Consider the following 6,505-nt stretch of genomic DNA (forward strand, 5'->3'; position numbering starts at 1 on the left):
ATCATCTTGTAAACTGCTCCTCAGTTGCAAAACTGGGTGAAACCATTGGCTTTGAGGTTCAGTTTTCCTGAACAGATATTTGACCGAGTTCTTGCTGACCTGCTCAGCATTGAATAATCACCACTACTGATGAATTGCCATGAGGTTGGGGCAGGGCGGGCAGGGATTAAGAGAAAGTGGTGGTGAGGATATTGGAATGCAGAATGCTATTTTTGGGTCCTTCCAGCATCACAGCTCCCCATTCTTTGATCAACGCATACCACATAATAGAAACACAGGCTGGGTGCCCAACTCATTACTGCAGGATCAAGGAGGACTTCAGCGATTTCTGACAGATATAGCCCCACCTTCAGCCCCACCCCACCCCTGTCCAATTGGCGACAGTGGGAGGGCATTTCCTAACCAGCTTACAATGTTGGTGAAGTGACATACCACTGCAGACTCCCAGTTTAAACCTACTTATTCAGATAAAGCACATCCACAGACCCTGGATCCATTTGGTCTGTCAGTCACCTCACGGAAGCTTCTGCCTGCAAATAACTCGATCCCTCTGAAATGTTTCAGCCCAGCTCACAGCCCAGGCTCCCAGAGTAGTCTGCAGTTACCCGTCCTCTGAACCATTATCTCTGGATAAGTGAACGATGGAAACCCTTATTGTTTTAATCCTGTGCGTCTGTTTACCCTGTGAGTACCGATCATAGAAATCAACATTGTGTGGATTTAAAACTATACTGCTGCCCGAGTTCATCAGAATTTTAATCGCGTTGTGTGGGTCATTGATAATACCCACTCACCTCTCTCTGTTTAATTTACAGGTTCATTCAGTCAGTCAGTGACACAAAGTCCAACAAGAGTGACAAGGAAGGAATGTCAATCTCTCACAATCACCTGTGTTTTTAATGATTACCATTTTTTTTATACCTATCATTTTGAGAGTGGTCAATTCTTCAGACAAATACAGGGAATGAAGGAATGGGAGCGGATCTCCGGCAGTGGGAGATTTATTATGTCCACAAATAAAGCAGAAAAGACATTTTCGTTGGAAATTCGGGACGTCACGGTTAAAGACGCCGCGACCTATTACTGTAAAGCTCGGTACTGGTATGACATACACAGTGATAGGCTTTAGCTTCTCGCTGTTCAAAAAACTCTCTCTGGAGATTACTACAGAAACAAATTGAAAACCGAGTGAATCTGCTGGAAGTGCACATAGTTCTGCTTCACAGCTTCTGACTCACAGTCCAGTTTGTAAGTCGACAGCATTATTGTCAACAATATCTTGATTTTCACAGATGACGAGTGTGTTCAGATGGTGATGTCTTTTTCAAGATTGACATGGGCGAATGGAAGATCAGAAAGACTGATCAAAGTTAAAGGACATTGATGCGAGTTGTGATCCTGTTCCGCAAAATGAAATTTGGAAGTTCAGTCCATCTGTGAAGTCCCAAATCTCACCTAGTCCAGGGATGTTTTACACATACTTGTAATGCTGTGTAATTTGGAGACAAGGCACAGTTAAAGGACCCCTACCAAATACCTCTGCCAAATAAAATATAAGATCTCCAGCCCAATAGCCAATAGCCAGCTTGGAGTTCCCTTCGCTGCAGCATGGGTTGATCTTTTGACTATCCAACAGCCATTAATTTCATTGACTGATTTTTCTCCCCTTATATGAAGTGAAAGTCGGCACCCCCGTGCTCTGTCATCATTTGACATTAAAAAATCAGTGGTGAACTTGACACAAAGAAAACGTGGAGACAGCGAATGTTGATACTTATATAAGTATCCTGAATAATTGGATTGATAAAGCAGTGTGTTAATGATTTCTCAACACTTTGACATCCCATTGGTTCTTGTTCAGGGGAAGCTGAGAGGAGCACTACTGTGATATTATGACTATGTAGATGGATCCGGAACGGTGGTGACTGTCACAGCTGGTAAGTGAATCTTCACTCCACCTTGTTATAAACTGTGTCAGTTAATGTTCAGTTTATTATTATGACCCTCACTTACAAAGCAACTGAAACAGAACTTTTGGAAGTAATCCACTCTATGATAGTGTCCAAATAGTTTGCAGAATAAGGGAGTCGAGTCCTGGTTTTTCCCGAAGAAAGTATATGTAATGCCGGGCTCAGGGTCGGCAGTGGCAATGTACCTGGGGCATTCTTTACCGGTCAGTAGTGTGATCCCATCAATATGGTGGAGAGTGCTGACACTAGGAATATGAATGACACTAGGTAATTCCAGACTTTACCTGTGACTGAGGGCCACTTAGGTCACGGGAAAAGGCACACAAAGTTCTGGACCAAGCAAATCTTGAAGTCTGGATGAGGTCCATGAATTGAAAAGTTACAAAAAGAAATGTCTCACCGGAAATTTGGAAGCATCATTAATCGAAAGTCAGACGTAACAGATCCGTTTGCATGCCTTGATGAAGTTGCCTTTTAGGGGAACTGGTGATAAGAATGATTGGCTTGACATTTCTTTGCACAACGTTCATATATGTCTTAATATAACAAACTATTTTCATACTTTTCCAACCTCAGAACTAAACGTGCAATTGTAAGCATTCTTTCAAAAAAAGTAGATGCTTTGAAATATCAATTTGTTGTAATGTAACTTCTCACTGGAAACGATGCAAACTGGGAGAATGTCCATTTATAACCGGCAAGACGTAATAAATCAAAAGGGAGAGGAATATGTGACAATTTCTGGGGCATTGTCGAAGAGACAATCCTCACCACTGTGAGCTTTCTGTAGAGAAACAAATGGTGGGTAAACGTTTCCTCTCCAATCGATTTATTTTGGAATAAGTGCAGCTATGATTCATCAGGCAATCTCCTGAGATAAAGTTGCTGTCCTTTGTGAAGCAGTTGTGAAGTCTAACGTACATCACGTAGAGCTTAAAAGGAAAAGTGATCTAATTTGAACGTATACAATTATTAAAGGATAAGCATTTGGGGCAATATACTCTGAGCTAAAACGTCTGTACAATGGTCACAATTTGAGATTAAGGCTTAGGACCTGGTACTGCAATGAGAAGAGATATTTCAGCCAAACCATTGTTTTGAATCTGTGGCATTCTGGACCTCAGAAAGCGGTGGGTGCTCAAAAGTTGGCTGTTTTGCCGGACAAACAGAGAAGCACCAAGTGACCTCATAGAAATCCCATGTACTGTGCTCCAGTGACTGGGATGGATGAGACTGATCCACGAGAAAAGGGCAATTAAAATATCACGTTCACTAACGAAACAAATCAACTCAAGAACTTGAAAAAGTGAACAATAAACGGTGGTGGAATGTGGAATTTGCCACAAAACAGAATAATTTTGGTGCAATGCATTCAGTCATTTAAAGAGTCTTCAGAAAACTGCAAAATGCATCTACTCAACGCACTGAATAGATAACGTTAATTAGATTTCGGTGAGAGTGGACGTTGAGGTATATACACAGTCATAAATCGGTTGGATAGAATGAACTATCCTTACCTTCAACTTCACTAGAAAACTGTAAAAATCTCCATCCAGAATACCCAGAAGGCAATAAATCGATGCAAGGAATTGTAAGTGAGAGAGAGCTGGAAGTTGATTCCCAATAAGCAACAAAAAAAACAGACAATTAGTGCAGACTGATCCTAAGACTCATCCGGGATAGGTATCTACGATCGCCAGAAAAGCAAAGTGGCAAAAAAAGCAAAAATAAATAATACTAAATCAAAAAAATTACCTTCAGAAGAAACCATAAAACAATTGGAGATAACAAGGTGTAGATCTGGATGAACACAATAGGCCAAGCAGCATCAGAGGAGCAGGAAGGCTGATGCTTCATGCCTCGATCCTTCGTCAAAAAAGAACCTCAGGCCTACATGTGCAATTGTGAACACTTTTTTTAAAAAATGTTGGCGTTTTGATATATCAATTTTTTGTAATGTAAATTGAAGAAGGGTCTAGGATTGAAACTTCAGCCTTCCCGCTCCTCTTATGCTGCTTGGCCTGCTGTGTTCATCCAGCTCCATACCTTGTTATCTCAGATTCTCCAGCATTTGCAGTTTCTACTATCCATAAAACAAATGGATCTGATTCAAAAACAAACAAAGCAAACAAGTTGGTCTAAAACTAATCGAATTTCATGGACAAAGGAAAATTCTAGAAAACGATTGACCTAACTGGTTCTGATCAATTACTTCGTTCATATTGGATCTTAGTGTGCATTTAGGTACATCTCTGTCGGGTTAACTTTGGACAGCGGTTTTCATAAAGAGTCTCAACTAGTATGAGAAGTTCCCTCGGTTCGTGTTTGACTGCAGTAAATAGAACAAGAAACATAACATACATCACAGAATCATATAGGGTAGCATTCAGCAGTCGTGTGGTTACAGTTCTTTTTACAGTTCATTTCAGTTCATCCTACTGTATTTGTTATCCCCCCATAGCCCTGCGTTTTCTGCCTGTTCAACTGTTGTCCACTACCCATTTTACTGTTCAATCAGGCCAAAAGCACTCGTATTGGCAGTTCATTCCATATCATACGAAGACAACTTAGAAAAGAAAAATGTCACCTTGTTTCTTCAGCAGTTTATGTTTCGATCGAAGAGAACAGGTTCAAATGGGCTATCGACAAAGTTAACTGTGACAGAAATCAGAACGATTCTTTGGTTATTTACAATTTTCCTGTGGCTGAATAATTAATAATGCGCAATGTCATCCCGCAGATTCCAGTTCGCTGGTATCCCAGAGTGTCCCTGTCCAAACTTCTGCTGCTGGTGACACCGTTACTCTAAGCTGCACATATTCAGGATTCTGTCAGTACACACTTTATTGGTACAGTCAAACCCCAGGACAGGGTCTGAAATACCTCCTTCAAAGAGATACTGCAGGAGAGAAGAATAAAGAAAATGCTTCGAGGGGACGGATGTCTGCATCTATTGATCCTGAGGCGACAATCAGTCGGTTAACGATCTCTCAAACTCAACACGCTGATTCTGCTGTTTATTACTGCGCAAGGATTCGGCGCTCGACACACACAGAGATAGAGAGCATGGAGGGAACTGTACAAAAACCTGAACATGCTGAGGATTACCAATGCAGTGATACAGAACTGGCAGAGGGCAGTATAAAAATTTGATTATGGTGGGATTGCAGACACACAGTGGTACAGACCACAAAGTGCGCTGTACAAGAACCAGAACATGTTGGGAATTACCAATGCAGTGATACAAAACTGGCAGAGTGCAATATAAAAAATTGCTTATGGTTGGATTGCAGACAGACAGTGGTACAGGTCAAGGATAGAGCTGTACAAGACCTGAACATGGTGGGGATTACAGGCAGAGTGACACAGAAGAATCTGTATAAATCCATATTTGCAGAGGTTTGTCGAGCTCGACTTTGAGGCCAGGCTGAGTGGATTGCCGGTCCGGACTGTTCAGGATCGTTTGTCACCAAACTCTCCGTGAGTAAATGGCAACTACTGTTTAGCAATCCACTGTCTGTCGGGTAAATGCCTTATTCATAGGAAGAATTCTGGGTTTGTTGTAAATTAGCATGTGATATATGTTGCTACAACTTTACACATTATTAATGTAAGTCAATCAGTAAAGCTGGCGTGTTACATTTTACACAAGAGTTGCGCTGTATGAGCACATTCATCAATAATATTTGTATTTTAATTGGACAAGTATTGGAACAGGCTATCTGTGTTGCACTATTGAGAAACAGCAAGGGCCTGGGGACTGATTGGTTTCCACTTTTATGGGTATGGGGCGGATGCATAGTTGAATAATATTACTCTGAGTTGTATGATTTTATGATTTTAAATTTCACTTCCTATTTGTTTAAGAAAGAAAATTCAAGTAAGCATTCCCACATCAGTGAGACATTTAATTTCCAGAATCATGTTTCCAGGAATGACCCAGTTGCATTTTATCACTGTTCCCAGAAAGATCTATCTAAAAGCATAGATTCATTAAATTGAACACCGAAGATCAGAAACAGACACTTCTGACAGAATGAGACTTTAGGAAACGTTCTTTTCGTGTTTCAGTTCAATTTTCTCTCTATTTTCAGCCATTAGCGGGCTCAACATCATTGGCTTCAAATCGATTGGAATTCCACAGTTCATTTCATCGTATTTCTACAATTACTATATTCTGTTTGTGGTTTGTGCCACCGTGGGAGCTTCTCCCAAAGTTGTCAGTTGATTTCAGTTTGTGCAGGCTCCACTGTGGTTTTACTGTTACTCACTGAGAACTGCCTTCTCAGCGTCTCTGACAGCTGAAATTCCCTCCAATCCATTATTCGATTCTCTCCCATGTTCCATGGCCCTAGCTTTCTCTGAACTTCATATTACGCATTAGTTCCGAAGAGGCACAGGATATTTGCCAAATTTGACAGCACTTATGTTTATACATCACATGAGTCTCTCTCTGCACTACGTATAGTGATATTTCAACAGTTGGAGACATGTACCCATTTATTCCCTTCTCCATACAGTATTATCTCTGTTCC

The 6,505-nt window shown here is 40.9% G+C and overlaps 1 pseudogene; it reads left to right on the forward strand.

Annotated features, from left to right (window-relative positions):
• The first annotated feature begins 506 nt into the window (after positions 1–506).
• Positions 507–6,198, forward strand: LOC125448917 (uncharacterized; annotated as a pseudogene).
• The last annotated feature ends 307 nt before the right edge of the window (positions 6,199–6,505 follow it).

This window comes from Stegostoma tigrinum, chromosome 43, assembly GCF_030684315.1.
Source record: "Stegostoma tigrinum isolate sSteTig4 chromosome 43, sSteTig4.hap1, whole genome shotgun sequence".
Lineage (NCBI taxonomy): Eukaryota > Metazoa > Chordata > Chondrichthyes > Orectolobiformes > Stegostomatidae > Stegostoma > Stegostoma tigrinum.